The sequence below is a fragment of the Pan paniscus genome, chromosome 11 (assembly GCF_029289425.2).
Source record: "Pan paniscus chromosome 11, NHGRI_mPanPan1-v2.0_pri, whole genome shotgun sequence".
Classification (NCBI taxonomy): domain Eukaryota; kingdom Metazoa; phylum Chordata; class Mammalia; order Primates; family Hominidae; genus Pan; species Pan paniscus.
In genome coordinates, this window is record NC_073260.2 from 40,033,000 (window position 1) to 40,060,133 (window position 27,134).

The 27,134-nt window shown below is 42.3% G+C and overlaps 1 long non-coding RNA gene across 2 annotated transcripts in view; it reads left to right on the forward strand.

Moving 5' to 3' along the window:
* Positions 1-27,134, forward strand: part of LOC100986345 (uncharacterized) — a 447,106-nt gene that overhangs the window by 390,674 nt on the left and 29,298 nt on the right. For both annotated transcript variants that reach the window (XR_010109022.1, XR_008626667.2), the window contains one exon: positions 24,510-24,619. This is a non-coding gene — a long non-coding RNA (uncharacterized LOC100986345). The remainder of the gene's footprint in view (positions 1-24,509; positions 24,620-27,134) is intronic.

Sequence of the window (27,134 nt, forward strand, 5' to 3'; positions counted from 1 at the left end):
GGCTGGAGAATCGGGGATTGGGGCGCAGTGAGAGGTGGCTGGAGAATGGGGAATTGGGGCGCAATGAGAGGTGGCTGGAGAATGGGGGATTGGGGCGCAGTGAGAGGTGGCTGGAGAATCGGGGATGGGGGCACAGAGAGAGGCGGCTGGGGAATCGGGGATGGGGGCACAGTGAGAGGTAGCTGGGAAATCGGGGATGGGGGCACAGTGAGAGGTGGCTGGAAATTGGGGATGAGGGCGCAGCGAGAGGTGGCTGGGGAATCGGGGATGGGGGCGCAGTGAGAGGTGGCTGGAAAATCGGGGATGGGGGCACAGTGAGAGGTGGCTGGAAATCGGGGATTGGTGCACAAGCTACACGAGCATCCACGGAGAAAACCTGTGCCAAGGGAAAAAACAACATAAAATAATTTCTATTTTATATAAAATTGGGGGAAAGGGTTAAAATAAATTTATATGCAAGCATAGACAAAATATAGGAAATAAATAGACCAAAATTTTAATAATTTATTTTTCTAGGTGGTATTTTATATTTTTTTCTACATTTGTATTGCTTTCATGTCCCCATTTTTGAGATATCTATAAGTTCTTTTTAATTATACTTTTATCTACCTGTAAGACATTAAAAATATTACTGATAAGGCTAAAATCTGACCACTATCCTCAAATCCAGTTATTCTCCCGACTACCCAGAATTAACCACATGCCACGTTGGCATCGTCTCTCTAAACATTTTGGACATACAGTGGTTCCCCCTTATCCCCACTTATTCTTGGGGTATATGTTCCAAGACCCCCAGTGGATCCCTGAAACAGTGGATAGTACCAAACTCTAAATACACTGTGCTTTTTCCTGTATAATAATGGGTGGATAGTGGATGCAAGGTGGGTAGGTGGGACAAAGGGATGATTTGTGCCCTGGGTGGGATGGAACCAGAGGGCACACAATTAAAACTTGTGAATTGTTTATTTCTGGAATTTTTGATTTAAGATTTGCAGACCTTGGTTGACCATGGTAACTGAAACCTCAGAAAGCAAAACTGCAGCTAAGGAGGGGCGACTGTACTTACATATATGTATATATGCCCATGGAACTACACAGTATTGTTTTGTTTCTACATAAATGACATCATACCAATCATATTCTGCAATTTGCTCTCCACATCAGTTACATATAGATATGTCTCAGTAAAAAAAAGAAAAAAAGCATAATATTTCACCAAACTGAGAGACTTGCAGTTCGGGTTTAGCACTAGAATCACGTCAGGAGCTTTAAAATAAAACCAATGCTCAGGCCCTACCCCTAGTGACCCTGAAACAATTTGATTGGTTTCCCCTCCCTAACTCTAGGTGATTTTATTTTTTTTCAGTTGTGACAGTTTAATCACATCCTGCAGTCTTGTACATGAGTGTGTGGTACTCTAGGAAGACATCAAAAAACAAAAAGGAACTTATATTACAATTCCCATCTACACCCCCACCAGAAATATGTGAAAAATACCCATTTGCCTTTATACTTCTCCACTTTATATATTATTACTAATTTTTAAATTTTTAAAATTTTTGCTGCCTTAATGGATTAAAACAAACAGTATGTAGTTTGTTTTCATTTTATTGATTATGTAGAAGATCTATATCTTTTCATGTCTTCAGCAAGGGATTAAGAGCGCAAACCACCCAGTTTTTTATCCCAGTTCTGCCACTTCCGAGCCATGTGATTTCAGATCAGTTGCTTAATCACCGTGCCTCAGTTTCCTCATGTGTAAAATGGGAGACTAATAGTGTCTACTTCATAGGCTTGTTGTGATATTAAATGACTTAATATGGATAAGATTTTAGAACAATGTCTAGTATGTAGTAAGCATGCAATAAATGTTAATTATTCTCTTTGGCTATTTGGACTTTTTTTTTTTTTTAGCATTACTGATTAATCAGAAAACAAAATTAATTTCTTAAATATTGGCCCATCCAGAGAAAGCTACCCAGGCAGGCCTCGAATCAATCATGGCTAGAAACCTTAGATACCTTGTTCCTGTTCTCGGTAGTTGTCTTAGCCTGTTTGGACTGCTATAATACAAACACCGTAGTTGTTTACAGGCTTACAAACAACAGAAATTTATTTCCCATAGTTCTGGAGGCCGGGAAGTCCAAGATCAAGGCACTGGAAGATTTAGTGTCTGGTGAGGGCCCTCTATTCATCTCCTTGCAGTGTCCTCACGTGATGAAATGGGCAAGGGAGTTCTCTAGGAGCTGACTTTTATAAGGATATTAATTACATTCACGAGGGCTCCACCCTCATGACCTAATCGCTTCCTGAAGGTCCCACTTCCTAATACCATCACCTTGGACATTAGGACTTTACATATAATTTTCAGAAGGACACAAACATTCAGTCTGTAGCAGTAGTAAAATGGGAATGACAGCTCTGTACCTGTTTGAAGACAAAGGAGGTGAAACATGTCTTTTGGGGGTCCCTAACAGGTCAGAGGTGATGTGTTAACTTCATTGTTTCATATCAGGAAGCAAAGTGTTTTCATTGCTATCACAAGGTGAGACTGCAACGCTTCATCTAGCAGCCTAGAATGTTAAATCTGGAAGGACTTTGGAGATCATCCACCAGACACTATTTTACAGACGAGAACATTGAGTCCCAAAGCATGAAAGTAATTTGGAAAACTTCCCACCATCACCCAGTGACAGAACCAGACTAGAACCTAGTGCCCCTGACGTTCAGGAGACTTTTTGCTATACTTCTCTATTGTTCATTTAGACCTAGTGCTTGGTGAGAGTCAGGGATGGCAAGAAAACAGATCCCAATATTAATATGTATGTGAGAAATCATGAAAAAAGTTTTAATTTTACTAAATTAAGGCAAAAAGTAAGAAAAATTAGGATTTGCTATTTTAGACATGATAAGAATACAAAAATATTTTTAAACTGTAATAAGACCGGCTTCTTAGCCTTAGGACAATTTCCTAAGTATTATATAACCTAGAAAATTTTTTCATGCCATAGGATAATTTGTTTAGGTAAAAGGCCAAACAAATCCAACCAATTCCGTTAAAGTATTTGAATAAAAACATATACAAGAGACAAATATGAAAAGCATGATTTAAATAACCTGCAAATATTTGGGATCCCAATGTGATTTTACAAAAAACTCATTCTCACCCAAAGATGACAGAATTTGAAAAATTTTTAAGTCTTTAAAAAAATTTTTTTAAAGTCTAAATTTCTGGAAAAGCAATTAATTTTACAAAAAGTTCACCCTTAACGAAGAATTATATATCCATCTCTGGTTTTGAAGAAAAGCACAGATAAACAAGAAATATGAGGCATATCATTTTGTTCAACATGATTAATTGTGTAAAATACTGGTAAGCTTTTATCCATAATGCTTTTCTGGTAGCACGAAAGTAGGTTAAAAAAATTGCTGATTATCTTTTCTCTTCTAAAGTAAAGCCTTCAATTAGTGTATGCAAAAGTCATCAAGGGGATTCAGAAGGCTCAGGGTGAAATGTTAACGAGAGAAGCTGACCAGTCTGGATGCTAATAGAAGGCAATGAGGTCTCGGGGGTGTCACTGTGAAGCACACCATCCTGAATCCCATATACAGGGGTGGGGAAACAGGGTGGGTTCAAACCCTCCGGATTTCATTCCTGGGGCTTGAGATTTCACATCTTCTGTTAGTGACAGCTTACCTGTGCTGGGTTGATTCTCTACTTTTCACTTGCAGGAGAAATCAAAGGGAAATGTCAAGTGACTTATACAAAATAAAGGAGAAATGCAGTGACCTAAAAAACAGGTTATTATATGAAAATAATACCTAAGATAGACAAAGAGATAGCACTTTACAGCCATTCCCTCATTTCCTTCTGTAGCTGGTATCTAATGTTATGTAACAACTTGCTCCAGAACTTAGTATTTAAAACAACAACAAACATTGATTACCCCAGTGTTTATAGATCAAGTACTCAGGCGAAGCCTAGCTGGGTGGCTTTGGTTCAAGGTCTCTCATGGGGTCACTGTCAAGATATCGGCGGGAGCTGCTGTCATCTGAAGGCTTGTCTTGGGCTGGAAGATCTGCTTTCAAAGTGGCTGACCCACATGGATGGCAAATCAGTGCTGGTCGGTGGCAAGAAGCCTCAGTTCCATGATACATGGACTTTTCTTTGGGACTGAGTGTCACAACATGGCACTGGCTTCCCGCAAAGCAAGTGATTCAAGAAGGAACAAGGTGAAATGCAATGTGTTTTATAAGTGACAGTGCCCTGTTCTGAAAAATGAATGAATTGAACTAGATTAGGGAGGGCAAACAGGTTTCCATATATCCAGTCTGTCATGAAAAAGCTGCATGGAGGTATCCTCAGAAGAATTCTAAGGTTAAATCTCAGATAGAAGCTTACCCTAATAAGTTAGTGATGTTGCTGACATCTAGGAGCAGAGAGTGGTGACATCCGTGGCATTTATTTGCCATCCTTGGACTAGATAATCAATTAGCTTCACTGAAAGATGGAGGCTGACATTCTATAACCCACCCAAGCCTTCTCATCAACAGGAGAATGTTCTGAAACCAAATTTGGATTATCCAGTTTTCTATACCCAGCTCAGCCATAATCAGTGTTGCCTTTACAATTTTTGTAAATAGCCAGCTGGTTACTTAATTAAATTCACCCAGTTGTTTTCAAAACATCCAGGAGTATGACCAAATTCAATCTTTTCTTCAAACTAGTTTTGCATAGCTCTGTGAGGTGCTACATGACGATATATGTTATTTTAAACTCTCCTTATTTTTAATGATATAAACAATGAAAGCCTAAGTAAGAGAAAGGAGCTAACACATTTATTCCCATTCTGCCATCTGTTTAAAGCTGCTGATGTAATTCCAGTTTGAAATTGCATTAGCGTTTGCCTCCTGGACTTCTTCCTTATTTCCTTTTGTATTTCAGGCCTTCTGTACTTAAGAGAAAGCACTGCCTCTAGGATGTTGGTCAATTAATGCGAAGCTACAGTATAGCTCTGGCCATTTTCAAACTGGTCTCCGATTTGGATTTCCTTCATGATGAGCTAGAATGACTGTAACTGGAGTGTTATTTGCTTAAATATATTTGGTATTTAAGGTTTGATTAGTGATGTTTTCAGCAATATCATCAACAATCAACAGATTTGTTTACACTGCGGAGGATGGCAGAGATTAAGGGTTGTGGTCATGCATACTCAATCATTGCATACTGGCTTTTTTGACTTTTATCTCTGGATTATGCCTGAGAATTCAATTTTAATTTTTTTTTAAAAAATGCAGCTGCTTTACAGTGATTCAGAGTTTTGTTAAATTGTGTGATATTTTGTGTGTGTTGGGGGGTGTCTTCTATGAGGCTAGATTTCATTTAAAATTAAATTTTGGTTGGATGGCCAGGGTATGGTTTCTTTGCTTTGATATAAACTGGGGGTCCTTCTCTTCACTTCCAAATATCCCCAGTGGGGACCTGGTGGCAGGGGGGCTGCGAACAAGGTTTTTGAAGACACAAGTGGGGCTGCGGCAGAAAAACCAGAAACGTGGGAAGCTTCCTACAGTTTTCTGAGCCTCAGTTTCCCCACCTGAGATTATACTAACCAATTCGGAAGTCTTTCTCTTCTAAACAAATTCTACTGTTACCTGAAACAAACATCTTTACCTTTCCTTGCTCTCACTGTAGTTAGTGGCACTGCTTTGGGGAAGTGACATTGAATTTCATGTCAGAAAATCTCATTAGGATAACAGAAGGTTGGACTTGGAAGGGACCTTAAGGATTCTCCCCCTAAAACTCTTTTTATTTATTTTTGAGACAAGGTCCTTCTCTGTTGCCCAGGCTGGAATGCAGTGGAGCAATTATGGTTCTCTGCAGCCTCGAACTCCTGGGCTCCAGCAATCCTCCTGCCTCAGCCTCCTGAGTAGCTGGGACGACAGGTGTACACCACCATGCCCAGTTAATTTTTAAAAATTTATTTTGTAGAGACTGGGTCTTGCTATGTTACCCAGGCTGGTCTCAAACTCCTGAGCTCGAGTGATGCTCCTGCCTCAACTTCCCAAAGTTCTGGGATTACAGGCATGAGCCACTGTGCCTGGCCTCCCCAAAATATTTTTTAGACTGTCAGTTATACTCACCCTCAGAATGTAAGGGCATGGCCAGTGGACAGAAATGTGTCTTACCAGGTACCAAGAACACAGCTCGACTTCAGCAAGCTGATCTGGAATATCCCTTGCTACTCAGAACCGTGGCTCTGAACTGTGGCTCAGAACCACTTGTGGATTTCTTTCCTTAATATCAATGTCTGGCTCTTACATCCAACTTGCTAAATCAGAATTTTGGGCCGTGGGGACCAATTACTTGTATATTACAAAGCTCCGTGGCTGATTTGGAGTCTAGTGAATCAAAATCTTTTGGTCAAGATGGAGAACCTCAGTTCCGGAAAAGCAGATCACTGGAGGTAGAATGGAGTCAGCAGACAGTGCTGATTAGAAAATCCAGAGACCAGGGTTTGGGCCATGATCTAAGTACTGAAGTCCTGAAGGAGCAGAGAAAGAGGGAGAACCCATACAGCTCGGGAAAAGCAGGGGAGCCCTCACAGGGCAGGTGACATCTGTGTTAGATCTTAAAGATAAGTAGAAATTTTCCTTTTGGAGAAGAAATGATGGCTGAGAGGAGGACAACAATGAAATTCATCACAGAGCATAGCACAAAGCAGGAGGTATGAAAGGCAAATGTTTTGAGCAACTACTCATCTCTTCCAGAGACCATATGAGATGCTGGACATGGAGAAGTTTGACTGGAACATGGAGATGTGGAATATCAGGAGTTTGACCTGTAAAAGTAATCTGCATCAACTCATTAAAAGTCATGACTCCAAAGTAATAATTTTGGAATTGATCCTGTAGTCTGTTGTTTGCAACTGCAAAGTCACAGAACACTGGTATGTTACAATTAGCCATGAAAAGCTACAAGTAACGTATTAGTATTGGCCATGAAGGAGGCAGCAGAGGAGATCCCAACTCTGCTACTCACCAATCATGAGCCACCTACTGTCCCCTGGGAAAATTATTAAAGTGCCTAGTGCCTCATTTTCTTCATCTGTATTGTAGAGATAATTATGGCACCTACCTGACAAGGTTGTTATGAGGCCTAAGCGTTAGTATCTGTGAAGCTGTTGGCATAGTACCTGGCAATATAGATATCAGTAGTAGTATTACTATTGCTATTATTGTTGTTGTTGTTATTTCTACAAGAGTTTGAAGAGTCATATACAGACACATTCAAGGAGGTTCAAGTTGACTTATAATTCACACTCTCTTGCATTATTAAGTGGAACAAAACAAAGTAGTGAGTGAACCTTTGTCTAGTAAGTTGCACATAGCCCTAGTAACATCTAAGGCAGTAAGTGGAGCCTGCAAATATTCTCTTGTGTGAACCACTGCCACAGGCAATGCCAAACATCTTGAGTAGGGTTGCCAGGTAAAATACAGGATACCCAGTTACATTTGAATTTCAGATAAAACAATAAATAACTTCTTAGTATAATAAGCATGTCCCATTATTGCATGGGACAGATACTAAAAAACTTGTAAGTATGGTGGTAGGGATCCATGTGTTTCTTTGGTCACACTTCAGGTGCCAGAGTCCCTTCCAGAGAGGATGGATCTCCCTAGCCTTTCTGGAGGAGGATTCCCACAAGTAGGGGTAGCAGCTTCATCCCTGAGAAATCTTCAGGGAAGCTGGTGTTGGGCCCTGAAGGCTGAAAAGCATTTTGACAGGTGGAAAAAAGCATACAGTGTTGCATTCTAGGAAATAGCATGCTCCAATGACAGAGGCACGGGAGTGTGCCTGGGAACCTTTGAGGAGACAAGGGTGGGTGGGGCTGTGTGTGTGTGTGTGTGTGTGTGTGTATGTGTATGTGTGTCTGCAGGGGTTGGATGGGGCTCAAGAGGACACATGATCAGGGAAGTGTTTGGGGCCAGGAGTTTAAGAGTTTGAGAAATTATATTGAATGAGTTGTAACCTTGTAACTGAATAAGTTACTACCCACTTCCTGAATTAGTCATTTTGCTTCCTTTCTTAATGGGTTTCAGACATGTTTCCCTAAGCACTGCCGTTATTTTTCCTTATGATGATTAGTTTGTTTGTTTGTTTGTTTATTCATTTTACAATTCTTCTATGTTCAGTTAGTGAAAGGTTGTAAGATGGATAGGAACAGCAAGACTCAATGATTATTTAACAAGTAATAAACTGACAGTACATTCAAACAAACTTGTCACTGGAAGTCTTACTCTGCTATGTGAAGTTAACATGGCAGAGCTCATTTATTTAATTAGAAGCTGTTTTTACTGGAAGACTTCCAGGAGGACAGTGGGTGTATTCTATGGCGTTTCGGGGCTCCTTCGATTTCAGAGGTCTCACAGATAGAAATTAAATTGAAGAGGACAATTAAAATAAAACCCTGTGAACTTTACCTCCTTCAGTAGTGTCTGTTGACTGCATCCCCCCGCTTCAGCTGTTTGGGGATGGAGACCTTTATCCTCAGAACTAGGCAGATATAAATTACATTAAATTGTACCAAGCTCTTTTGGTGTTTTTCCCGGATTTAGAAGACACACATCTTGCCATTTCTTGATTAATTACTGCACGAAAGTTGCAGATAAGCGAGCTTGGCTCAACATAACGAAGGATTCGCATGTGACCTGGAAACGCTGTCAGGCTGGGTAAGGAGGAGCTGGGTTCTAGTCTCAGGTGCAGCAATAATTCTTTGTGTGACCCTGGGCAGGTTGTTTCTCTTCCCTGGGCTTCAACGCTTCATTTGTAGAACGAGAAGGGAAACTTTATGGTTGCTTTTAGCTGCTCCATTCTGAAATTCTGGGTCACAAGAAGGCTGTCAAAGGGAAGGACCCAGCCAAGGCAGAACATCAAGGAAAGACCTTTAGAATGGCAGAGGCTGAGTGGAGCCTTAAAGGAAGAACAAGCATCAATGACAGCAGCGAATCCTATAAATGTCTCTAAACAAATAATCATTATTATAGATGTATGCGAAGACTTACCTAGAAGAAAGAGAGAATGCTAGAAGGTTCTTTGAATATTATTATTTTGAGAATCTTAAATGAGTTAATGAGTATGAAGTGCTTAGCATAGATCTTCTTTTTTCTAGGAACAGTGAAGTAGGTTATTTAGATCAATCCTCCTGCTGGAAGCAATGGAAAATATACATTAAAAAAAATCTTCTTAAAACCATTGAAGAGATGACAAAAGAAATATTAGAAATACCAAATTAAAAATAAAGGGAAAATGAAAACTTAGCAAAGTGAGCAAACACAGAAAGTTTATTGCTCTGAGCACACATGTGCCGATTTCTCAAAATCAGAAATATTTTTTCTGGCAGCCTTGAGAAATGAGGGGAACAGAAATAAAATCAAAGCCTAGGCCCACAGCAGAGAGGCAACTCCCAGCAAATCCTTCCCACAACAAGCTAGAATCCCAGAGACTTCACTCCCAGGATGAGAGAGAACCAGAAATGGCACAGCCCTCATAGAATCACAGCCTGGTTCCAGTCTTCTGAGTTTTTTTCTAGTCCCTTACTACTCAAAGTGTGGCCCACAGATCCCAAACAGCAGCATCAGCAGAGAGCTCATCTGCAACATAAATTCTTGGGCACCACTCCAGACCAATTGTATCAGAATCTGTACTTTAACAAGATCCCTGGTAGAAGCAAACCCAAATCCTTTGGAGAGGAACTCACTTTCATTACGGGCCTCAAATTACTGCTGGTAGTAATCTCTCTAATGCAATTTCTGGTCAATACAAAAGATAACAAAGCACAAAAGAAAATTAGGCAAGAGAGTCAGCAAAAACAACAGACAACAGAAACAGATGTACAGGGTCTCTGGAGATTGGAATTATCAAATGCAGTTTCTCAATTAATAAATTATATTCACAATAGCTATGTGTGAAAGGGAACATAAAAAGTAAAAAAGTTCTCTTCAGTGAATAGCAATCTATTAAAAAATTATAATGGATTTGAAAAAGAAATTCTAGACATGAAGTGTTTAGCACATTGGGGTAGTGAGTTCCCTGTCATTGAAGGTACATAAACAAGGCCAGACCACTGAGTATCAGAATAGTTGAAGAGGGCAGTCTAGCCCTGGCTAACGGTTAGCCTGGTCATCTTCAAGTCTCCTTATGGTACAAATGCTGTAAGATATTTTGCCTAAGAACAAGACATCCTCCAATTGACCAGGGTCCTCAGATCATGTCTAGCTTGACTTCTCCAGGTATGGGCTTGAGAATCCTGCCCAAGCCTGCTGCATTTCTGACTGCCCCAGGGTAGCTAACAGTTACCATGGCTGTGTAAACTTGCAGAGAGATAGGGATCATCCATAGAAGCTACAGATGAAACACAGGGAGCCAATCTGAGGGACATATCACATTCCATGGATCCAGGAGAAGTTTTATAACATGTACTTTAAATTGATCATTTGCAGACATCTGCATGAGTTTGCACAAACTCTCTTCACTTTCAAACATTCTCAAAACTTTATAATATTCCAAAAGAAAAGAAAAAACCATCAACTTTTGACCTGCTGTCTTTCTTGGTTCTGTTTATGCTCTCAACTTGTTCTACTCTATCAAACTCTCCAAATGGGGGGGCCTATGGCCATATTTTCCATCCATGCTCACTCTTCAGAATCCCCTAACCCAAATTTCTTTGCATACAGTCAGTTTATTCAAGTTGCACTTGTTCTTAGGTTCATCCTTTCCAACATTTCTGATCATCTTCTCTTTCCTGGGGCTCTCTTTGGAAATGACAGTTACCATTCAAGGGGCATCCTTAAACCACTTTCTATTACATTATTTAATCCTTACATGAATCATGAGTAATCATTTCTGTTATGGCTATTACATGGTAATATTCATTCCTTATAGAAAAAATAGAAAATACCTGTAAACAAAAGCAAATTGAAATCTCTTCTAATTTTACCAACAGGAGATAACTTTTTGCTAATGTTTGTTAATATTTGGGATGTTTTCTCCAGGCATTTTTTTCTGTGAAATTTTGCAAAACATGAGATTTTATATGCTGAGCATACATTTTAGTCTGTCTTTATTTATTAACAATAGATTATGAACCCTTTTCCATGTTAATAAATATACAGCTACAACTTAATTCTTAATGTTTGCACAGTATGTTTCTATATGGATATATGACAACTTCCTTACAAATCTATTGTTAAACATTTGAATTAATTCCAATCTTCACTATTAAAATAGCATCGTATAGCTATATCTTTGTGTACATCCTTAATTATTTCTCCAAAATAAATTCCTAAATGTGGAAATGAATTCATACTTCTGCTTTTGACAAATTTCCCCCCCAGAAAGTTTGTACTAATTTAGACTCCCAACAGCCATGTGTGAACAGGACTATTTCCCTGCACTCTAACCAACATTTGGGTATTAATGTTTTTATTGTCCTGGCTAATTTCATAAGTAGCATTTTATTATTGTTTTAATTAGCTTTTCTACAGTTATAAGTAAAATAGAATATGCTCTTCCATGTTTATTTACCAATTGATTTTTTTCTTTTGTGATTTAAATTGTTAGTATTCTTCATATAGTAACACTGGTACATAGAAATAAATATTAACCAGTATGATTATCATCATAGGTAGCAGCCCTTGTACATTGTAAACAGAATCCCAAATTTTTCATTTCCTTTTAATTTAATCCAATTATATTTTATCAATTTAGGCCATACAGAGGTTTACATTTTCGATATGAATACATTCATAAACTTTGATTTTTACGGTTTCTGCCTTTGATGACATGCTTGGGAAGACCTTTCCCATAATAACATTATATAAATGTTGTTTAAATTTTCCCCTTAGAGTATTTAAATGGTTTCATATTTTATATTTAAATTATTAATACATCTGGAATTTAGTTTCATATAAGGGTGGGATAGAGACTAGTGGGCCTTCACAAAAAGCCAAATGGTTTTTCTACTCAACATTTTAAGTATTTTTCAAACAGAACAGAACAGGAACATTTTTGAATCAAGACCTGTGAATGGCTACATCTCTGAGTGGAAAGGAATTAATTACCGCATGTCAGAAATCAGCATGGGGCCAGAGCTGTTAAACATACTAATGGCTTGGATGGAAGGAGAGCTGCAAAGCAGGCTGCTAGCTTTTCGCTGTCCAATGGTGATTTAAGAGGGTTACTTACAGCTCAAGATGACAGTGAGGAAAGCCAGACGGCCTTCAGTGTCAGGGAAGGGAGCAGCTTGGTGTCAGCAGACAAAATTGGATCTGGTCATGATCCGTCTGCAAGGCTCTTCTGGGCCCTCGTTGTGCAGACGAGAAAGGGGTAAGAATGGCCAAGACCTTCCCTTCTTGGCCAGGCCCAGAATGACCACACCCAGAGGCTTCTCTAGGTAATAGCTCAGCGGCCAACTGTGCTGGGGGTTCCCCTCCAACATGGCCGTCTTCTTTGGTTTTGCTCCGTGGATTTCTAGCTGATGCTTCTACTCTCCTACATCCCCCACTCTACTGTTTTCTTCAGAGCACACATTTGATATTAAAACCATTCTTCCCCAGACTTTGTTTCCATGCTGCACGGCTGTCCCACCATTGCATGTCTTTTCCACCTTTAAACTGTTTTTCATAAGGCTATTTTTTCTGAACATAGCTCTTGGTTATTCTACCAGTGAGAAACATAATGCTATTACTTGACAATTATAACTTGCTTTTAATAACTTGCTTCACTTGTCTTTTAATACAAACCTCTGAGTAATCCTGACAGGTAGTTGGGGAAGATCGTGTGGACAAAGCCAAGATCTGAGAAGTTGTTTGTCTGAGGGGCACAGTGACTCAGGAGCAGCACTGAAACTTGACACCAGAGATCTGGCCCAGCTTCAGAGCTCATCCTACCAGCCTCTGTGATCCCTTTCCTACTTAACTTGGTGGTTCTTGGAAGTCCTGTGGTTCAACATAACTCTAATAATTTTCTCTGTCAAAGTTCCATGCTAGGTTGTAAGGGTACCAAGATAACAGAGTCATACTCTGTCTGAGCAGGTTCACACTAGGAGTGACTTTGCGTATTTTGTCTATACAAAATCAGAAGTGGGCAGAAGAAACTGCTAAACTGTTGTCAGGCTGTTGGTTGGGGAAGGCATCACGGAATACCGCATTTTGGCATGTGGGTTGGGGCCTGTCACACTAGATGACTTTGGCATCTTTAAAGGACATCTGTCGTACCATCCTGCCCATTCCCCATCCACACTACAATTTTCCTTCCCCTACTCTCAGTTCGTGCAATATCACCTCCTGGCCACAGGTATAGATTCAGGTGTGGGACCCATGTTATTTCAATGGCATGAAACTCTGGAGTTTTGATAATTCCATTGGGAAAAAAAAGATGCTGACTTTCTGCAGGGGTATCTGAAGCTGGTGACCATCTTGTCTTTGAAAAGAGAGAACTCACCTGAGAACAGAGCCCACACAGGAGCAAGTAGAACTGAGAGAGGCAAAGGATAAGACTGAGCCTGTGGGACATTGTCTGGGCTCTGAACACAGCCACCCTGAAAGCAAATACTTTGAATTTTACAGTCTTGTGAGCCAATAGATTCCTTTTCTTATGCAGGTACATCAGTCTGAGTTGGATTTCTGTCACCTGCAACTTGAAGATCTTTTGACTAACGTAGAGTTCCATTTCAAATCCAAGGCTCTGTGAGTCTTTGGCAGACTGGAGGGCAGACATGGTGTCCAGCTGCCTCCGCACCTAGCTCCTCTGCCTTTCTGGTCCAGCTGCCCAGCATTCATGAAATGATTGGGCCAAAACTGTGCTGCTTTCAAAGATGTAGATTTTTATTCCTTGGTGGTATGAGGTTTCAGACCAGCAGGACTTTAACTCTCCTTGGTCGAGGCAACTAATGAAGCATTTCTGCAGAGTGGTCCAGCTGCTGATATACCTAGGTGACGGCCACAGATGGTGGCTGCATTAGGCCATTCTTGCATTGCTATAAAAGAATACCAGAGACTGGGTAATTTATAAGGAAAAGTGGTTTATTGGGGCTCATAGCTATGCGGGCTGTACAGGCAGTATGGCACCCGCATCTGCTTCTGGTGAGGGCTTCCGGAAATTCCCAATCATGGCAGAAGGTGAAGGAGGAGAAGGCATGTCAGATGGCAAGAGTGGGAGCAAGAGACAGAGGGAAAGGTGCCACAGTCTTTTAAACAACTAGATCTTGCATGAATTCAGAGCGAGAACTCACTCATTATTGTGAGGACAGCACCAAGACATTCATGAAAGATCCACTGTCTTCACGAAAATACCTCTCACCAGGTCCCATCTCCAACAATGGGGATTACATTTCAACAAGAGATTTGGAGGGAACAAACATCCAACTCTATCAATGGCTCTCCCATGGGGGTTCTATTGTTTGTCTTGGTAGAACAGCATCCCCTTTCTGTAAAATGATCCCTTCCCTCACTCTAGCCTTGTAGTTTGAGTGGGGCTGTCACAATGTTAGTCACATGTGACCAAACTGATTGGCCTGGAGTAGGTACCTGGCCAAGAATGAGATGAAGAAGAAGTCTCAGATCTTCAACAGTGGAGATCTCTGGGGTCTTTGGTGAGCAGGTACCTTGTACTGTGGAAGAAATAGTGTGAGGAACAAATGAAGTGGCTACAAAGAGAGAACATGGGATGAGGGCTGTGGATATGGGGCAGGCAAAATCAAGTGGTTTTCTACTACTGGAGTAGAAAACTCCTTGAGATTTGTCCTTGAGATTCCACTCTATCTTGGTGAAATTGGTCTCCTAATAAATCCCTCTGCAAATAACCAAGCTAATGTAGCTGAATTAAATACCTGGCATTTGCCATCCAAAGGGTGTTGCACAACTCCTGAATTCTCCAAAGCCATCTTGGCTCCATTTAGCTAACAAGCCACCCACCCATTAAATCAGTGGCTCACAGCCCTGCCTCACATTTGAATTACGTAGCGTGCTTTTAAAATACTGTGGTACCCAGACCCAGCTCCAAGGACTTTTACTTAACTGGTCTAGGGGAGGGCCCAAGCATAGTGCGTGTTTTCTTTGTTTTGTTTAGTTTTTGTTTTTTGTTTTTTATTTTTTATTTTTTTGAGACAGAGTCTCACTCTGTCACCTAGGCTTGAGTGCAGTGGTATGGTCTCGGCTCACTGCAACCTCCACCTCCCAGGTTCAAGCAATTCTCTGCCTCAGCCTCCAGAGTAGCTGAAATTACAGGTGCCCACCACCATGCCTGGCGAATTTTTGTATTTTTAGCAGACACATGATTTCACCATCTTGGCCAGGCTGGTCTTGAACTCCTGACCTCGTGATCCACCTGTCTCCGCGTCCCAAAGTGCTGGGATTACAGGTGTGAACCACCATGCCCGGCCTGCATAGGGCATGTTTTTAAGCTACTCTGTTAATTCAAGATTTGTAAACCTCTGCAGAGATGATCCACTCCCCTGACTTGCCTCTAGAATGGGACATGGGGCACCAAGGTGTGAGGAAAAGACCACTGGGTGATCTTGCTGTCTGAGGGGCTCCGTCCAAGCCCATCTTGGTCATTAATTCTGTGACTATAGGCAAGTCTACTGATCAAGTCTCTGGGTCCCCACCTGTAAAACGGAAAGAATAACTACTATGCTGTCTTCCTCGCAGAAGTCTTTTCGGACAGATGTGAAGAACCTAGAACTTTGGGAATCTGGAACCTGCATCTCCCAGAATAGAAATCACACTTTTCATGCTCCTCACACAGGGGAAGAGGATGCCAAGGCTTTTCCACATCATTCCTTTGGAGTCAGAACTGAAATGTTCACAAGGAGAAAAGGGCAACTCCACCTCAGCAGAGGAACACAGCAGAAAATGGGTTTCTGACTGGCTGTTCCCTAGACATGCTTGTTTTGTCATCCTCATTCCCTGCCCCACTCGCGTGCCCGCCCCACCCCTATCAAAGTTCCTGTAGGAATACCTCAAAGATCCCTTGTCAACAGCCAGCTACCCATCAAGGCTACTTGATGATCAAATCAGCCTTTCTAGGCCTTTTCCTAAAGGATTTTAATCTCTGTCCTTGTTCTTCCCTGGATTTTTTTCCACCACTCTTTGGCTTAATAAATGCCTTTCCAGAAGGCTTCAGCGCGGCTGGAAGTATACTTGAACGGCAATTCTAAGTCCTTATTAGCTCTATAGTGATCAGGTGAAGGAATAATTGATCTCAATCAGGAACACCTGGTTTTATAATTGCACAAATGATTATAATTCAATAATAAAAGTCAATTTAACTAACTTAATTCAGATTGCTTTAACCTCTCGCAGACAGTTAAAAAATGAACAAGTAAACAGGAAAGGGAAAAGAAAAAAAGAAAAACAAAGCTCTGTCTAAACTACCTGACCAAATAGGGCCAGAATGTAATTGATTCATTTTTCCCCTACCATAGGTAACATGAATTCTCCCTTCTGGGCCTGTGTTCATTAAAGTCTTTCTGTGTCGAATGTCCTTCTCTTCTCTCTATACTTCCAAACTGTATTCCTTTTTTAAGATCAGGCTGAAATACAACCTCCTTTACCTTCCGTAGAAAGGTTCTGGGATGGTAGGAGTTGGAAAGACATTCACTTCCCCCACGGGGCTTGAGTGAGATCGGGCCCAAGGGGAAGAAAGTGATATCCATTAAGCAGCTATTATGAGTCAGTCAGACATTATTTCTGGCATTTCAATCAGTCTTCACAGAGAAAATAGGAAACTGAGGCTAGGCAAGCTTAAGGATTTCCTCAAAGTTTCATAGCCAGATAATAGCAGAGATAGGACTTGAACCCTAGGCCTTCCTGATTTCAGAGCCTGTGCTCTTTGCTCCCCACCATGACAGACAATCAGGGCATCCCAGGCCTTTCCAGGCTTTTGGACTTCGGCATGACTTCAGCTACCCTTTTGAGTTTCAGCTGCTGCCACTTGAGTCTGAACCATGAAGAATTTGGCCAAGAGGTTGCCAGTCAGATAAGGCTTTCTCTGTTGGCTTCCACCTCACGGCTATTTGCAGGGGGTGTTGTTAGGAGCCTCAAGAGGTGTGCATAGGGTAGAGGAGGATCTTAAGGATCTACCTCAGCGGTAGCTCTCCCCTGTCTCTCCAACCAAACGTTCATTCATGGAGATCAAAGGAGAACATGAAATGCTGGTCTGTGTATCACTTCAACTTTGTGAATCCTAGAGACTGAGCTTCAAGGAGTATGGTCTTGAGATCATAAAGAATGCCTCAGGCTGAGGCTGAGAGATGGAGCAATGCCCCCAAACCAGTTGTTGCCTCTGTCTGCTTTCTGGGCAGGAAGGGAGAGAGGAAGACAGTGAGGGACCTCATTGATCCACCCTTCCATTTACTAAACATTCATGGAGTGCCTGGCAGCCCCTGTGCTGGGGATACTGAGCTGACTGCTGCTACTGCTGCTACTACTACTACTACTATTACTACTGTTTGTTATGAATGATAATAATACCACCTGCCATTCATTAAGAATCAGATACTCTGATAAGGAGATATATGCATTAACCCATTTTCCTTTACAGCCTTCTAAAGTAGGTGCTAGCAGTAACCCCTTTTACAGATGGACAAATTGAGATTAAGAGAATTTAAGTAATTTACCCAGAGTTGCAGAATTTGATAGTGGTAGACAGAGTTAAGGTTTTAACCCATGAATATGGCTTTAAAGTCTGTGCTCTTAACTTTTCCTCTGCAGAACATCTCTAGTTTGTCTCAAGGTATGGTCCCTGCTCTCAAGGGCTCATAACCTAGTGGGGGATATGGGTGTGCACATGAATCAAAGAATTCTGTATGAAAGGGCCAGTGGAGGCATACGTGATCAATGATGGCAGAAATAGGGAGAAACATAATTAACATAATTCTACTGAGACTGGAGTTGGGAGATGATCCAACTGGGAAGACTTCCTGTAAGAGGTGATATTTGAGCTCACCCTTGAACATTCTAGGAAAGATGACAAACATACGTAGTCACAGGCCCAGACTGGGAGAAATTCTGCAATGTTCAGAAGCCCCCAGAAATCTGGTGCACTTGATGTGTAGAGCACTGGTGTATGTGCCAGGTGAAGTTGAGACGGCCTGGAGAGATGGACAGTATGTTGTCTTGGACAGTATTCTGCAAAAACAAAAATCCTGGAGAGTAATGAGTAAGGGATTAAAATAATGGACTATGTTTTATCTATGGCCGGAAAGGAGACTGGGCAGACCAGAGGGGAGGGGCTCATCCAGGGAGAAGTAAGAAAGGCCAGAGGGGAAAGAGTGCAGGTAGAAGGTCTCATTCTTTATCCCTGGACAGCTGGTCTGTCTCCATGTAGATGTCCCCTTCCTGGCCTTTAAAGGCTGAGTGACACTCTGATACACTTTGACATGAGCTTATTGGCCAGTTTCTGAATATGATTTCTTTTTCTAGAACACATTGGCCCTCATGGATAGTGTTTCTTTTCAGAAGCCGTCACTATAAGCTGTGAAATCTCCTCCACTCCTCAGCTCTTCACTATCCTCCTTATTAAGAAATAATTTGGTTCCACAAAAAACTAAAAATAGAACTACCATATGATACAGCAATCCCACTGCTGGGTATATATCCGAAAGAAAGGAAATCAGTATGTTGAAGTGATATCTGCATGCCCATGTTTATTGCAGCACTATTCACAATAGCCAAGATATGGAATCAACCTAAGTGTCCATCAATGGATGAATGAATAAATAAATGTGGTTTAAATACACAATGAGATACTATTCAGCCATGAAAAAGTATGAAATCCTGTCATTTGCAGCAATGTGGATGGAACTGGAGAACGTTATGTTAAGTGAAAGCAGCCAGGCACAGAAAGACAAATATCTTATGTTCTCATTCATGTGTGGGAGCTAAAAAAGTGGATCTCAAGGAGGTAGAGAGTAGAATGATGGTTACCAGTGGCTGGGAAGGGTAGGGGAAGAAGGGGATGAGGAGAAGTTTGTTGATGGGTACAAAAATACAGTTAGAAGGAGTAAGTTCTAATTTCAACAGTACAATAGGGAGACCATAGGTAACAATAATTTATTGCATATTTCTAAATAGCTACGAGAATTGGAACATTCCCAACACAAGAAAAGATAAATGTTTGAGGTGATGGATACCCTGATTACCTTGATTTCATCATTAAACATTGTGTACACTTATCAAAATATCACCCCTACCCCATAAATATGTACAACTATGTCAATAAAAAATAAAACATATACAGAAAAAGAAGTAACACATTAATTAATAACAATATATTAAGTATAAAGCAGTAATTTATGTCCATGTATAATTATTAATTAAATAAAGTAATTTATATTAATTCATTGAAAATGCAGGTAAGGGGCCAGGCGCGGTGGCTCACACCTGTAATCCTAGCACTTTGGCAGGCCAAGGCTGGCGGATCACGAGGTCAGGAGATTGAGACCATCTTGGCCAACATGGTGAAACCCCGTCTCTACTAAAAAAAAATACATAAATTAGCTGGGCCTGGTGGTGCATGCCTGTAATTCCAGCTACTCAGGGAGGCAGCAGAATCACTTGAACCAGGGAGTCGGAGGTTGCAGTGGGCTGAGATCGCGCCACAGCACTCCAGCCTGGTGACAGAGTGAGACTCCATCTAAAAAAGAAAGAAAGAGAGAGAGAGAGACAAAGAAAGAAAGAAAGAAAGAAAGAAAGAAAGAAAGAAAGAAAGAAAGAAAGAAAGAAAGAAAGAAAGAAAGAGAGAGAGAGAAAGAAAGAAAGAAAGAAAGAAAAAGAAAGAGAAAGAAAGAAGAGAAAAAAAGAATAAAAAAAGAAAATGCAGGTAAGGAAGAATTTTTTTAAATTTCCTGGAAAGTCCGTTTCCCAGAAAAAACCATAGCCATTATTTTGGTGTTTGTTCATTCAGAAGTTGTCCGATGGTCATGTGAAGACTGTGTATGGGCATACTTTTCTTTCACAAAAATGCAACAGTATTGCAATTCAGTTTGCAGCCTGCCTTTTTCACATGGCAATATATGATGAGCACCTTCCCATGGGATCACATTTAGAATGAATGGTTTCTAAACCTTTGCAAACCTCGAAATCTGCAGCATGGAAGCACATAGGTGATAAAGCATAGGAGATGGCAAGGATCATGGGAAGCAAGCCATAGTATTTGAGCCCTGGTTTTTCCTCCTAGAGCTGGGTGACCCCTCTGAACCTTACCATTTTTATCTATGAACTAGGGATGTTACCACACCCCTACCCAGCAGACCTCGCAGGTCTGGGGTGAGTATCTATGCAGTGGCAGACATAAAGTGGTAGACTCTTAATATATTACTCAAACATAAGAGATCTGTAAAGACTCTGTGCCCCAAATTCCCCTCCTTTTGCTACTGAGAGCTCTTAGATGACATCCCCAAAATCTGAAGATTCCAGGCTTATCCCTGGGGTACCTGCCAGCCAGTCTTCCTGGTTGGTAATAATGAAGTTCTAACATTGGAATGGGGAGGAATTAAATCAGCCTGTCTGACTTGTCTGGCTTGTTTTACCACAATATTTTCCAGTCTTTTGGCTACTATGGGGCCCATGTTCCAAGCAGGCTGGGCATCTTTCACAGCTCCCTCCTCACAGTGGATCTAATCACCCCAAGTCTCTGCCAGCTAGCCCTGCCAACTTGCTCTTACCTCTGTTGCCTCTTAGAGTTGGATGCTGTCTTCTCTTGCAACAGACCCCTAGAATGTCCTCAATCCTCTGCCCCACCTTCCTGGACTAAGACGACACCACACTTTGCCAGGAGAGGAGGAGGTGTGGCTTTCCAGGGCTTCTTCAGGGCTTCTGATGGTGACTTTCCAGAAAGGCCACTCCAGTGCCCCAAGGCACTCTCTGGTTCTACCCTGCCTCCTCCATATACCCAAAGTGGCATATGGACCCTTTGTCGCCAGCAGTGAGGCCCTGAATGGTGGCCACCCTCACTTCCCAGGATCCCATCACAGCTGAAGGAGCTGTGAATTGAATTCCAGGCTGTTCCTTCTCTCCCTCCAATCCATTCATTCGCAGTTCTCTCTTCCTGAATCATTCTTCCCCCACCCGACACCCACAACCCTTCCCCATTCCCCAGACTTCCCCTTCCTCATCCTTGAGAACTGAGCTCAGACTGTGGGGCCTTTCTCATCCTGCAGGGCTACTTTAGGTGCTTATAGCCTCAAAGCATCTAGTACTTCTAATTACCACAGCAAATTCTAATTTTCTATTAACTTGTCTCTAAATTATGAGTTCCTTGAGAAGGGGACTGTGTCTTATTTTCTGTTATTGCCTAGAGCTGAACACATAACAGGTACTTAGTAAATATTTGTGGAATTAATGACTGAACAAACTTAGTATGTGTTAGTCTCACAAGGGTCACTTCAACCCCCTTTTGTGCTTCTGGAGAATTTTTTTGGTAATCTAGAAATCCATCCATCCTTTCTCCTGCAGCTGAGCTATGAGCAAAAAAATCAAGGTGGGAAGACCTGACACTAACCTGCCCCTACCCATTTGCCCCTGTGGCCTTCCCCAGAGGGAAAGTCTGATCTGTGACTCATAAGGCCTTGGTCGCCTTCTCTGTTGACTTCCTGACCTATCCTCCCAAAAGCTGCCCGGCCCTAGTTAGTTTCCAAATGAAAATGAATTTTGTTAATGTCCTAAGAAGTTGCTAATATCCCTACATGTAAATAGAGATTTCTGCCCAGATTCTGTTTGGATATCATCAAAGCTGAGACAGAAGTCACTGAGCTTACCTCATTCATGCATGCATTCTTTGATGCAGTACACATTTTCTGAGTTTCTATAATGCCCCAGGTACTGAGGTAGGTGCCAAGGATCCACATTCCACTGTAGATAGGCTCTCTGCTTTAACAGATCTCGCTGTTAAAACAACTTCACCTAAAGCCATTTCTTCTGTTGGTAGATTTCTGTAATGGGCAGTTGGGCTAAAATTCAGCCCATTTGTGTGTTTTTGAACCTGTTTAGATGTCCTGTTCTTTTTGTGCTATCTTTTGGAAGTGGGGGGATTGAAAGATTTATTTTTGTAATGATTCGTCTTAGAACTCTTCTTATATCAATTAAGATATACAATCTTTAAAAAATAAAGTATGCAAATGTGTGGTAGATGCTCCTGACAGCAATAACTTAGGCATATCCTGAGAATGACCTTATGGTCTATGAAGAATATGTGTTCAAAGCTCCAAGCTAAGGAATCTGGGAATGGCCAACCTGGAGATTCATTTCTTATCTATGAGGAATATCTGAACCTCCGGCCCATTCCATGGAACACAGACCATACAGGGGATTGAGGCCCTTTATTTTGGGTTAAATGAAGTTGTCAGGTGGTGGTTGTTAGGGGGAGGATGCTCAGTGAAAATGCTGTGTAAATGGCATGCTTTTTACAAGCAGCAATGGTTCTTTTGTCCAGCCTGCCACCACTGGCAGGGGACCGCCCTGTATGTAAGTCCTTTTAATAAATCCTATGTCTCATTGGCTGGCTCCATGTCTCTTCTTCAGCCTCTCGAACATGGTGTCATCCCTACTGAAGTCAATAGGGATTCAGCACAACAGCAAATCAGACTGATGTTCGAAGATTGGAGTTTGTGGTACCAATGGGCTTTCAGTGCCTTTTCAATCCAGTTGCTGGATTCCACTGGCACGAGGAATTCATTTGTGGTTGAAGGGAGGGGTGGTTTTGGAGGGAGTATGCAAAGATGAGAAATGGTTTCCCCTCCTGCAGACCTGAGAGATGGATCCTGAAGGGAAGGTACAGAATAAAAGTTAACAGACCATGTTCATAAAAAAGTGGAAGGCTCTCATCTCATACAGAGCCCACCCTGGAGCTGGGATGAGCCTGCTCACCTCCCTTTCTGTACCAGAGGCCGAGTGTGGTTTTAGCCACACTTTAGGGGGACACATGTCCTTCAGAGGAACTATGTGGAAGGAGAATGTGAGAGGAACCCTGGAGGAAAGGCTGAAAGTGATGCATTACGGAGCAGAGGTGAGGCAGCCCTGCGGACAAGTTGGAACAGCTGGGGGAAGGGCTGCCAAGGTCCTCCGGTTATCCAGGTTGAAGCTGAAGGCTAGCAAGACTTGGGCATCAGTGTCACTGGAATTTTACTTGTGTTCCCAAGATGCTAAGGCCTGAGCATGTTTGGGTTATAAGACACCCCCAAGAATATAAAACAAGCCTATGCACACCAAAATGAATCTTATAGGAAATATAAAATTAAGTTTTAAGCTTCCATTGTTAAATTAAGGAAAAGATCATCTTTACAATGTCAAAAAGAAAAAAAAATTAAGCCATGGATGGATTAATAGGCAAATGGATTGTTAAGCGAACTGGTTTTAGGCAACAGATCTTTAGGTGAAGTGATGGAGCTGCTGTTTGCCCTTGATTGCAGTCCTGAGACCACAGCTCCCCCTCTGCTGAGGCTCTTGAACAGGGCTGACTGGTTGCTCCCATGTGATCTCTGCATTGCCAAGGAGAGGAGGCCCAGCCACTTCTGGCAACACTCTGGGCTGGGGCAGGGCAGCCTCCCCCATGATGGCAGAGAGCAAACAAAGGTAGCCACGCTAAGGCTGGGGCACAAAGGGCTGTGTTCCCAATGTGGCCCCTGGACACTGGCCAACCCTCCTTGTCCTCTAGGACTCAGGGCAGAGGCACAGTATTGCAGGCTGGGAGAGAATGTCTCTGCTCCTAGGAACCTTGGCCTGGGGATCATCAAAACCTCAAGCTGTAAATACCCTTAGGAATTATCTAGTCCAACTGCCTCATTTCCCAGAGCAGTTGCTGGGGCCCAGAGAATGGAAGGAATTTGTTCACTGTCACCGGGAATGCTAGTGACGCAGGCTTCCCCGGCTGGGTTCAGTGTACCACACTGAACCCTGACAAGGGACCCTGGGTTTCCATTCGGTTTATCACGAAAATCAAAATAATTGCATCACTCAGTATTTTCCAGTTACTGGAAAAGTCTAACTTTGTTAAATTCACGAAGCATAAACATTTGCTAATCAAAGTACTTACCCAAATGATACTCAATTAAAGCAATATTAAGGGAAACAAAATGTGTACATGCTACTGACCACCTACGCAGGATTTATATCACATTCCCTTAAATGAGCGTTAAATCAATGGCAGTTCTCACTGGCTGGGACTTGAACAGCAGGGAGTTAGCTGGAGACTTTAGGAGGATTTGACAGGCAGAGGGAAAAGCGCACCACTGTCAGGAGCCAGGAACTCCAGCTCCTCCCTTGGCTCTGCCACTCCAGGGCCCAATGACCTGAGGCAAGTCCCCAGCCTCTCTGAGCTTCAATATCTTCAGCCTTGAAATGATGCTTGAAGTGATGCTCCCTGCCCAGCCTGCCCACCAGGGTTATTGCAAGGACAACATGAGGTGGTCCCTTGAAAATTGTGATGTTTGATGCAAATCAATGTTTTCCAGATGCTCTCAAGCTGGGCCAGTGGCCAACTGCAGAAAGGAGAGTGGCCGAGCAGGGCAGGTCATAGAAGGCACAGGATGGGGAAGGACACTGGAGACCAGGTTCCTGTAGGGTAAGTTGTAATCACTGGAACTGCTGAGCCTGGAGAAGGTGAGATCTTTCCGAAGGGAACGGAAAGTGGAGTCAGTTGGATCTGGGATATCTGGGTCTTCCCGGCCATGTGGCCGTGGGCAAGTCATGTGAGTTCTCCGGGCATGTAAAATGAAGATGAAAATATACATTTTGCAAGGCTATCATAAATATTAGTAGTAATAATAACAGGCAGATACTGAGTGCTTATCATATCTTAGATACTATTCCAGGTGCTAAGTCTGTACTAACTCACCTAAACCTCACAACAGCCCTCTGAGTCAGATGTCATCCCTATCCCCATTTTACTGATGAGAAAATGTAGGTAAAAAGAGGTTCAATAACTTGCTCAAGGTCACACAGCTACATGTTAGAACCAGACTTGGCACTTAGGCCTCTGGCCCCAGAACCTATATATTTAACCTCCCTGCAGGCCATATTAATGTCCTGTGGCTATTGTAACAAATTACCACAAACTTCGTGGCTTAAAACAACACAGACTTATAAGCTTACAATTCTGGAGATTAGAAGTCCTAAATCTAAGGTGCTAGCAGGGCTGCATTCCTTTTGGAGACTCCAGGGAGAATCTGTTTCCTTGTCTTTTCCAGCTTCCAGAGACCACCTGCATTTGTTGGTTGATAGCCTCTTCCTCGCATCACCCTGATCCTCTGCTTCTGTGGCCACATTTTCATCTCTCTAAATCTGAGTCTTCTGCCTGTCTCCTCTAGGGACCCTTGAGATGACTTTGGGCCCATCCAGATCATCCAAGATAATCTCCCCTTCTCAAGTTTCTTAATCACTTCGGCAAGGTCTTTTTTACCACATAAAGTAATATTTGCACTGGGTTCAGGAATCAGGATGTGGGCATCTTTGTAGGGGGAGTCACTATTCCACCTACCACACAGGGCCCCTTCAACAAGTGAGATTAGATGAGAAAATGTTGGTGAAGCACTGAGCCCAGAGATGGAGCATAGTAGGTGTGGATGCTGGTGATAGTGAAGGGGTGAATGGCTGACAAAGACCAGGTGACTAATTTCACAGCTGCCAGAAATCAGCCTCCAGGGACACACAAGGAGCTTTGCCACACGCTGAATCAGATAAGGCCTCTGACTTTGTTTTGCCCCAGAAGCAGACCTCAAGAAGAGGACTCCAGTGCAAGTAGTTTATTTAGAAGGCAAGCCCACAAAACGGAAGTGGGAAAGTGAGACAGGCAAGGCAAGGAAACCAATGGAGAATGCCATGAAGCTAGTTACCACCATAGGCAGGTGGAGCTTAATCCCACTGGGGAATTGTGGAAAACAGTGTGGAGCTCTGCACCTCAGAATTATCCTGCCTGAGAGGTGACAGGGCTGGGGTATGGATGCACCAATTCCCTTCAGTCTGTTGCAAGTTGTTCCAGGGAGGGGGAGAGTGGAGTTAATTCACCTACATGCCCATCTGCACACACACATATAAAGCAGGCTCTGCTATTTACAATAGCAAAGACTTGGAACCAACCCAAATGCCCATCAATGACAGACTGGATAAAGAAAATGTGGCACATATACACCATGGAATACTATGCAGCCATAAAAAAGAATGAGTTCATGTCCTTTGCAGGGACATGAATGAAGTTGGAAATCATCATCCTCAGCAAACTAACACAGGAACAGAAAACCAAACACTGCATGTTCTCACTCATAAGTGGGAGCTGAACAATGAAAACACATGGACATAGGGAGGGGAATATCACACACTGAAGCCTGTCAGGGGGTGGGAGGAAAGGGAAGGGAGAGCATTAGGACAAATACCTAATGCATGCAGGCCTTAAAACCTAGATGATTGGTTGATAGGTGCAGCAAACCATCATGGCACATGTATACCTATGTAACAAACCTGCACATTCAGCACATGTATCCCAGAACTTAAAGTAAAATAAAATAAATAATGATAGAAAAAAAATAAAAAAGTAAAGCAGGCTCTGATGGCCAGAGAATGCCTACCTGCAAATATCCATAGGTGCCGGCAACTGGAAGTCTGGCTGCGTGCACTGAAATGGCAAAGATAGGGGTGCTGCGGCCAGGTACTGGTAGCGTCTGCTACCCCACCTTGAGCCTATAGTCTTCATTTCCTGTGGACACTATCCACAGGCCAAGATAATGCAGAAAGATGAGAAAGTCAAGGAGTCAGCGTCTGCCCAAAGTGAAGGTAAGAGGATGGCTTGGAATTCACAGCTGGCAACTGAAGCTGATGAAAGACATCACCTTAATGTTGCTCTCCAGGGCTTGCAGCCCTTAGGACAGGTGCTGTCTGCAGGGCGGCCTTGTGGTGACAGTGGTCACCCCGCTGAATCCCCAATGCTGTCTTATATTGCCACTTTCCTGGGAGGCTGTCCTCCATCTCTGATTTAGACCACCCCGAGGTCTTACGGTTAAGCTTTTGAGTAGGTTTTGTCATTCTGTATTATTTTCCTTTGTACTTTTTGTTCAGGAAGGTTCCTGGCTGTCTTTGGTGTAGTT